Source organism: Varroa destructor, unplaced genomic scaffold (genome assembly GCF_002443255.2).
Source record: "Varroa destructor unplaced genomic scaffold, Vdes_3.0 BEIS01000006.1, whole genome shotgun sequence".
Taxonomy (NCBI): Eukaryota; Metazoa; Arthropoda; class Arachnida; order Mesostigmata; family Varroidae; genus Varroa; species Varroa destructor.
The window spans coordinates 24,458,386-24,468,725 of NW_019211459.1; the positions used below are offsets into that span (position 1 = coordinate 24,458,386).

General features: G+C 40.5%; 1 protein-coding gene across 1 annotated transcript in view; it reads right to left on the reverse strand.

The window, feature by feature from the left end:
- Window positions 1–1,820: 1,820 nt before the first annotated feature.
- LOC111253356 (uncharacterized) overlaps window positions 1,821–10,340 on the reverse strand; it is a 174,282-nt gene continuing 165,762 nt past the window's right edge. Inside the window, exon 5 of the transcript XR_015330726.1 lies at window positions 1,821–2,042. The gene's annotated coding sequence lies outside the window, so the exon portion shown is untranslated. The remainder of the gene's footprint in view (window positions 2,043–10,340) is intronic.

Below are 10,340 nucleotides of genomic sequence, written 5' to 3' on the forward strand. Positions count from 1 at the left end.
GGATTACAACAATAAAAGGGACAAAAGAATACGGCAGCAACGGGAGACAGAACACAGAATAAAGATGAGGTTAGCATTACCGAGGACTCGAACAGGCTCGTGGACCGAGTTAAGGCCCAATGGTGGACTCAATCGTAGAGGTGAAACGATATATATAAGCAAGAGAATCAGCCGAATCAGTAGCAGCAATAAGCAGCAGGAGGGATGGATTGCGTAAGACGGACACACCCAATATTCGACAGCGCGGCTTGGCAGCTCGGGTTGAACTACTCAAGTTCGCGTTCATCGTGCTGGCGGTGATAGCGGCGGTGGCGGCGGTGGATGACAGAAACAACGGCAAAATCAGATGAATCGCTTGCTCTCTCATTGTCGTTAGTGGACTTTATCAGTAGCAGTCTTGAGCCCAATTCTGAGCTCACTTGAGACCATCGAATCTGGGAACAGCCGCCCCCGATTTAGGCTGGCTTATACATAGCGGATAGGAGCATATAACAAGGACAGATACCTGGAGACACATGTGCACTTCATGCAACGTTCAATGCTAACATGCTTTTCCACCGGCCGCTTCAGCCACTAGAACTCGAGCTCGTCTACGACTGCAGGACCGCTGCGGTGTGTGCAGCGGTCTTACGAAGATAGCAGCCAAAGAAGAAGGGATTTAACAAATGAGTTTAACAAGCGAAGGCGGTTTTCGAAGCCATTGTACGGGCTCAATGGCGGTAAGGCTCCGCAGCCCCACCTACAGTCGTAACCCATCAGAAGGCCACGTTTAACATCCACCAGTTCAGAAGCCGTGGACCTAATTGAACAACGGCCGAACCAAGCAAAATGTACGATATCGCAACCAATATTATTGGACGCCAGTGGTTTAAACAGTTAAAAGCAGAAAAGAGAAATGCATAGCCCCCGGTCAGAGCGGGGGAACACGAGCAATAGTCTTACTACAAAGTCGCAAATGAATGCGCAATCCCTAGCCTTTACGCAATGCCATTATACATTGAAGGCATTGAACTAGAACGAACTGATCGCGTCTCGAGAACTATCCTCCCCCGCTTATTTTCTATGGAATTAGAATCACTGCACGTCCAGAGATACATTGAAAACAAGCACCTCACTGCTTGCGTCACGATCGCGCGTCCGTCCTTTTTGTTAACCACGAGTAAATGTACTACGAGAAATATAACGGCTGCATTGCAACGGAGGGCCTTGTGAAATCAACTTTAAATGAATTCACTCTCCGAGTCAAAGTTAAAGACTTATTTCTACCTACAATCGTCGCTCAATGTAGCAGAATGAATCCGTGCCGGCTTTTGTGAGAAGCACGTAGACTACTGGTTATCTCTGTGATCCGCAATCTATTTCGTTAAGCGTAGCTCGAACATGAATACCATCTGAAGAGGCCGTTTGTGTTGAGAAAACGCGAGGGTTACATTAGCTACGATACGTCACAGGATAATAGGAGCTATTCCTTGCTTACAACGTTCGCCCAGTAGTAGGCCTTATAACCGATCAGTAGTAGGCCGATCATAACGTCTTAGCAGTTCTGTTTGTCCTTAAGGCTAAACTGCTGCTGGATATCAACAACTGACCGCTGACCGTAATGTTAACGCTGAAAATAATCGTTTATTCAATTTACTACATAACCCTTATAAGAAAGAAGCTATCTGAGACTCAATCCTGAACACCTGAACCTGCTAACACCGCTAGCTAAAAACTGGCAGAGGAGCACTATGCACTGAGAACGAGAAGACTGAAGGCAGTTTTTTTTTTTTTTTTTTTTTTCTTAAAAAGTACAATTTTTTTCACTTCGCTATCCTTACCAATTACTGATTATTTATTGTCCACTATATAGATACGGTATAGGTAACAGTATTAGCGACCTGTCTGGCGATTATAGTTGGCCTGCCACCAAGATTTCAGCGTTTTGCAGTGCAAACCTATCGCTTACTTGGCGAACAGTTGCTGTTGTATATAGTGGACGGTCTGCAAGCTCGAGTTAACACTGAGTTTCTTGGGCTGGTAATAATCAATCTTCACTATATCTGAAACACAGCCAAGTATTAGTCTCAGTTAAATAAAAAAAAAAGTATCCTGATCTCAGACTAACCTGATATACAGATATTAATCAGGACAAATTGGAAGTATAAAAGTCGAGTTGTTATTAGAGGGAAAGTAGACTTATGATTAGAAAACAAATACAAAGCTACACCTAACCTTTTTTTTTTTTCTATTACTACTTCACACTGGTAAACCTACGCCCCTCTCTTAGAGCTCATATACTATCTAACCTCTTGTAGAAAAGAAGCTGCCCTTGAAACAGACAGTAGCTTCTCTACGGTAAAAACCTTAGAGCTGTCCACCAAATACGTTACCCAATCTATTTTCTAAGATATTAAGTTATGCAGTGATTAAGATATTTCCGAGTAATTTTCCAATACGTAAGCCACTAATAGCAACTCTATGTCATACGCATCCTTAGACCGGTCCCAGAATGCGTTTGAATCTACGATGCCAGTACTAAAGACGGAATTCTTTAGTATCTCTATTTGAGCTCCCTAAAGTAGATTTCATAGATTTTTTAATTGTGAGTATACAAGCAAAGCTTTTATGCATAGGTGTCCTGGTAATTACAGTAGCATTCTGCGATACGTCTTAATATGCGTTCATTTAAACAAAACCTAAGCTTCTTTTCGAACAACCTCTCGCCCGCAGAAAAATGTTTTGCTGGCCCACGTCAAATCGCCCGACTCGTCTATATCCCATAGTGCTAATCCTTCCCTATTAATGGGGTGTCTCTTTTTATGACCTCACCAATCTGAGTATACCCTTTTCCCTAAACCTGGCTCCCTTCATTAGCAGACCATATAATGCCTACCTTGACGGGCATTCTAGTGCACCATCCTGCTTCTCAACAGGATTGCTTGCTGGAGCACTTGCATTCGAAATACCCGTGTATCCCTTGTCCAACTAATCACATTCGTTATTGCATTGTATTTTGTCCTCTTTTCGGTTACTCATTGACTTTCCATTTACGCATAGATCAAGCCTTCGATCAGGACCGAAGCATGGAGTGTTTGGAGCCGTGATGTCTTGCACAGGTCTAAAACACATTCCGATCTTTGAATGATGGCGCTGCTTCAGGACGTGCACAAACGGGTTCTAAGCGACCGTTCAGGTGCAACAGGTGAACTTTTATATAAATAAATTCGCTGCAAGAATGAATGGGTGGTGGCTGTGGGATTGATAGGATGCCATGTCAACCTATTTTTTATATCATTCAACCTTGCCTAAAAAAAATCACTTTTAGGCGTACCATTGATTTATTTGTGTGTTCGCTCTGACACGTATCAAGCTTCACTTGTTTTGCAGGGGGTAGTTTACGATTCGTGTAGTATCACGGCTGAAGCTAATGGTCACATATTGTGTCACTATAGTAAAAACGGCAAAACATTTTAGGACGCATTCTTAGGATATGTTGAAAATCAAACCTCGTCTGTTTTTAAACAATAATTTTATCTATTTTTATCGGTGCTTCAGGTTCAGACTCAAACGCACCAACGAGTTTACCAAATTCAATTGGAAAGGACATCTTTTTTATTTAAATAATGGACCTGATTTTGGCTAAATTAACCCTAATAGTGGATGCTGGGTGACTGGAGAATTGATCCTTTGCCTCTGCTACCTTCGTCGCCATCTCACATACGTTTGTGGACGCCTTTTACTACAACCCATGATGACGTCTCATTATTGAATCAACAGGGAAAAGCACACGGCCGCAATATTCTGATATATGCACGCTCAGTTGTGCGCTTAACTTGTTTGTAGGTTTCTTTTTCTATGGTCTCGTTTCGTCTCAGCGCCGATACCGCCATGGGAGGTAAAGATGTCTGTGGGGTCTTGGAGATCAGTTTTGAATACATTTACAACAGAGTATATAATTATATTTACGCTGGTAAAATCTAGCTGTACACCGTATGTTTAAATGTTAACTTAAATTATTTGAAAAAGTCATTGTGTGGATGTTAAGTCTAAAGTCTCATAGCTTGGCGTTCGACACATCCCGCCATTGATAAAATATGTATGAATCATACCTTATGGGAGTACGGATTATGTGTGAAAATTTTGCAACTTGAAATTCTGCAATTAGTGTGGTGACGTTTTAGATGTGCCAAAGAACTTCCAAGTACCTAAAATAAATCTCGAATATCTGCAACGTTTTTGAGCTTTTCAACTATACTTTCCAAGAAAAGAGTATTCAATAATTTTTTGTGTACAAGTTACTCAACTTTTCAAGATGATACGACTACTTTAAGGCCTTCGTTCACGCTGGATCAGAAGTTTTTTTTGTTGTGTGTTTTCTGATTACTAGCAATTCCTACAAATTCATACCCATATGTCACGCGATCGTCGGTCTTGTTAGACTTGTAGATGTCCTATATTTTTCGTCATTATAAATTGTTGTGCTTACGAAATCTAAATGTATTTTATGATAGCATCGATTAGGGAAACTTATCCCAGCGTTCCCCAATGCCTTTTTCAGTCCACTTTATATTTTCAATTGCATTTTTCTGCAAAAAACGTTTGAAAAGCAAGCACAACATACTGTCATAGATAAATAAGCTAAGTTGGATTTTGAATATTGGCTGAATATGCCATAGAAATCGGTGTATTTTAGACGTTTTAACGTTAGACGGTTATTTTAGACATTAGGAACGGTTTAACATGACCTGTCGCCTTCCTGTTATCTGGGTCGAATAAATGCGGTGGACGACACTTTTCCAGAAATGTATTGGTCAGTCTTAAGAAGGTGAGCCCGATTGGATATGTCATTCTGAAGACTAGGGATTCTCAGGTTATCCGAAGAATTTTTTATTATCAGCTGTCGCATGCAGTAATTTAAAAAAAAATTGAAAGAAATGTGTAGAGCGCTTGAAAAGTAGGTACTTACAATGTAATTTGAACAGGTTAAATACTGGGTCGGCTTTTAATGAAGGTTCTGCTTATCCTCTAGTAGAGATAAAAAACGTACGGAACATCAAGTCTCAACATACAATTGTATTATGGACCTTCATACAACGAAATAATAAGTCACTTTCAATAGTTTCCTTGTAAAGGGCCTTTCAGATCTCAGTCATTACACTACCATACACGACTACACCTAAGTGTTATGGTCCACCCTGTGGCTCATGCTTCAGCAGCTATTATGTTAGAACAAACACTCAATAAAGTTTTTTTTTAGCTTCAATGACTGATGTTGTTGTTTTTTATTATTTATTATCATTTTTCATTTGTCTTCTTCTTTGCGTGTACTTCCTCATTATCATTACCTTATCTTGTATTATCTTAGCTTATTATTAATATTACATAATAATAGTGTGGCGTCGACCGGAGACCGTCCGTTGCGATCGGTTCATTTTCTGCTGGAGACGGGAGATTTGATCGTCCCTTATCTATTATATATAGCTTTCAGCCCTCGCCGCTTGCCTTAGGGGCGCGGCAAGTCAGAAAATCACCCTCGTGAAAGTCGCTAATCACTGGTTATTGTTTGATACACACACACACACACACACACATACACACCCTTCCACCCTCTCAGTATGTTTGACATGATCTATGTCTGCGTAGTACGCCAGCCTGCCTGGTCGACGCCATCATGTGTCACAGTATCCGCTTCGTCGACGTTCGCTCGCTCGCTCGCTGGCGTTTTTCTTTCGGTTTCCTTTTACTCTCCATCTGTCTTACTTTATGTCGCAATCTCTTAATAAAGTTTACACTAAAATAATTACAGACCTCATCCGTGTCAGGCGTCCGAAGTCCATCAGTGATCAATCACTTCGTGCACCTTTACTATTATCATTTTTAGCGTTATCAGTTGTTATCAGCAAGATCATTCTCGTCATCGTTCATTGTCATCACCACATTTTGCGATACAGTCTTGCTCTTTTCTTATTTGTATTATTATTATTATTGTTATATGATTGTACCGACAAACCTGAAGTATTAGTGTAAGCCCGTCGTTCCGTTGATGGCGGCTTTGCAGCTTTAGCCGGTAACGTGTTTTTTTTTTTTCACTCCCAAAATGTTCTTCTGTTTATCCTAAAACTATCTTTTTTATGCTTTGTTCTTAATCGACATCGTTTCCTTACGCACACCCCTTTTACCACTTTACACGTGCTTTCATTTTTTTATCTATATTATTCATTATCATTATTTTTATAATAATTCTCCGTAAGTTGCGGGCGCCTCTATTCATTTTATTTCGTTCATTCGATTGCTGTTGCCACACTGCTACTATTGACAGGGGCCATTCTTATTTCGTTCATCATCATCGTCTTATTTCATTACTAGAGTGTTATTTGTTTTCTTTTTACTACATACTCATCTGCCGCCTTGGCTTCGTCGTGTCTGAGTGGAACTGGTTTATGCTGAACTCTTTTTTTGTTTTCCGCGATGACTACTACAATATCTAAATCTGCTTCGCGAGTTAGCTATACGAGGGCGCTAAGGTCCAACTTGTTCAGTTTCACCAACCGCTCGGCAGAGGGCACCCTAATTTATGTACAGGGAACGGGCGCTCTCTAGATGGGAGCTCTTGACCCGTTAGTTTTATTCTTTTTTTATTAGGGGAAGACACACTCACGCCCACACGCTTACTCAGACACATACATACACACACTCACTCAAATATACGCTCATACCTTAATCGGTATTACATGTACATACATTACTAGGATTTGGCTCGTTTTATGCGGTTTGTATTCTGCTGTCTACGACCGAGGTTTATAGACATTGTTTTTTTTTTTGGTAATCCTATAATCGGCTACAGTCGCAATTGTTCACGTCCTAAATTAATACTATTATTATCATTATAGGCAAACTGAAGTGGGTGAAAGGGTCTTTCCGAAGGACTTTGAAACGTTCAGGGTTCTTGGGCGTTTTTAATATTGCAGCAATTCATTCGATGAAACGACTGCCTCTTACAGAGGCATATTCAGCCGGCTTCGTTCGTTGACGTTAGCGACATGACCTTAGCAGAATTGCTAAAATCAAACGAATACTGGTAATAGAGGGTGAGCCTATATCCGAAACACGAGAGCGAGATGTTTGATTTGTCCCTTGTTTATTACTATTTTATGTCTGCCTTGTTTCTCCTGCCAAATTTCCTCCTCTTTTCATACTGTTCGCAAAGTAAAGAGAGATCATCGTGAATGATTGAAGCTTATGACGAAAAACAGGTTCTATGTCCTCTATATCTTCCTTCCTCTTCATATTTTCGCCATTTCTTTAAGGGACTCCTACAAGAGAGGCTTCGTTTTGCGTCACACTCGTCCATAAACTGGGAATGTGTCCGGATGCCAGCCGGTGCCAATTACTAGCCTCACACTTTTGTGTTTTTCTTTTAGATATTTTTCAACACTTGCCGCTTGCTATTATTAGATTTTGCTTAATTTTCATTACAACAACGTACGAGTATTTAGTTATCTGTCTTACGCGATCCGGCGGAACATCTGATACGGGAAGCAAGGCGCCATACCCCGCCCCAACTTGGTCGATGCGCGACGCGTTAGCACAGAAATAGAGGTAAAACCTACGCTCATTTTGTTCGCCTTCTGATCGAATTTTTATTTAGTCTATTTACTAAAAATCGTCTTATTTTCTGTTAAGGCGAAGCCTTACTTCTCTCTCTCTTACGTCCTATCTGTGTGTTTCTTACCATCGAAGCCCACTTTTGTATTCACTCTGCACGTTCTTTTTTTTCCTTTTATTATTATTGTTATTACTCTTATTGTTGTGATTTTTATTATTATTGTTTTTATTATTCTTTTTATCACGACAAGGTGGTAACCATTAGATATTGGGCTAGTTGTGTCAGCCCAACAGCTCGAATCGTCGTAGGGACTTTTACATTGTATTGGCGGCACTAGTTTCTAGCTCATTTCGACATCTTTAGACGTCTGTAGTAGTGTTTCGCCAAGGTTTGATAGGTGGTGTGGACGCTGGGTTTAACAGGAACGTGGGCATCACATGCCACTAGCCACGCCACTAATGCTCACTACAATCGATCTGTCAACTAGGATCTTGCAAACTATAGGAAAACGAATAGTAATGATGGATGTTGACGATTTACTTCGTTTACAGGCGTAAATAAAGAAATCTACTAGATATTTTGCTTTTAGCTGATAGTTCCTAAAGGTTGCGCACCCCTTCATATCTGTAGTACTCTCTAAGGTGCTACAAGTTTGCAAGCTGTCTGCTGAAGTCCCGCGATTACTGCTTACCGAAGCATGATCGCACACCGAAGGCTCTCGACGTACTTGTTATGTCAAGGGTGTTCCTAAGACCGTACTCCTCTTCGACAGTTCTCTAACACGACGCTAAAATACCGTTCTTATAGTGTAATGCCAGGGACAGGAGGTGTGAGCGGACCCGAAAAAGGAGAAACTCTATTTCAATAGCATTAATCCCATTTTGCTTGTTTCCTTGCATAAAGATTAAGAAAAACATTGTAAAACTGCGTTGCGATGCAGACTTCTAGCGAGAGGTGGCGGAGAGATCGCGTTGTGGCTGCTTAAGGGGTTTGGTGGTTTAGACGCTAACTTAGAAATGGTCGAACTGGATGTAAGTTGCAAAAAGTAAGGAAGAGCAGGTTTAATTTTCGGGCGCGACGAGACGTCTCATCTGGCTAAAACGCTACACTCACATCCACACACAATTCAAATATAGTACAAGGTCATTGATTTTCTTTCTTATTTTGCCCGCTATATATATATATATATATGAAATCTCTGTTTCTCTAGAGTTTTTTTTCGGTCTGTTCATCTCTTGCCTTCGATACCGCCAGTAATAATGGTATTGGCAACACATGTTATGAACAGCACTAGCTCGGCAAACGGCTAGACAAGCCATGGTGTTTTACACCCTGACGAATAAATCTTGTTAGATTCTTCTTTTTTCTTCATATCCTCACCTATGTTCTCATCACCACATTTCGTTATCATTTACGAAGTAATCATTATAATAATTGTATGGTCTCGTTATACATAAATCTCCTCACCTTCGTTATATATATATATATATATATATATATATATATATAGTAATAGATACACTATTGCGCATTTTCCAGGCCAGGCGAAGACCTACTGGGGGCTGAACGGCCAATGCTGTTTTACTTCGCTGCTGTTGTTGTTGTTGTTTTACTCTGTTGTTCTCTGTTTACAGGTCAAACTTCATCATTTGTTTTTGCCTTTTCCATGTCCTATCGCCTGACCCATGGCCGGGGGCGGATAATCTAAACATGGACAACCGCCGCTGCCTCTGAGAACTGAACCGGGGGTGCAAAACACTGAGCAGATATTTTCTCATATGTTTTTTTTTTTTCATTATTTTCATATTGTTATGTCGAACGTGTTTTCTGTAATTAAACAGCTTCATTCTTCCTGTGTCCATTCTCCAGGGTGTTTCAATGACCACAGCGGGTTGACATAAATATTCAGCCTATTTACTGTATTAGCTTTAACATCAAGACGAGGACTGTCTTCAGATAACTTTAGTAATTTAGTCTAGCGCGGCAGCTTCCAATAAATGCTCTTGTCATTACGCTAAGCAATATCATTAGTACGTTGTTTTTATCTTGTGCTCTTCTTCATTAAGTCCTGAATACTTTTGTTGCACGGCAAATGATATTTTCTTAGGGCAAGCAGATCGTATTATGCAAACGAGTATTTATGACAAGGATCGTGCGCCATTGGTGCTCTTTTTCACTAATATTGCTTGATCAAGCAGCAATACAGTAACGTTAACGTATTGGCGTAACAACGGGAAAAAAATGGTGGAAGCGGCAACTCCATCATATGCAATGGCGAAAGTGGTGCAATATTGATCGGTACGTCGTAGCTAGGCTATGTAATCATTTCGCAGGAGTAGCACATCATGCTACCGATTTTGTATACAGCTCAAAAACGCCACAAAGAGATTTTGTATTGACCCTCTGAAGTTATGCAGGCTTCCCCTGCTTGGGATTTTGCCTCTTTTGCTTCTTTCCAGTCTGAGTAAAAAGGCCGTACTACTATGCGACTTCAGATAGGTTGAGTGTGGTTTTCTCGACTCTTTTAAATGCAATTAACAATTTAAAATATTTGACATTAGCGAGCATGCGCTCATAACCGCACGCGGCACCGGGGGTCTGGGTACTCTCGCGAGATCCACAGTACTTGACAGCGTCTATTAATCGTTAGTGGATTTAATTAATATTGGATTGTGTATATCTATCAATACAATGGCTTGAATGTTAACCAATATTATATATATATATATATATCAATTGAAGTTGACAATTG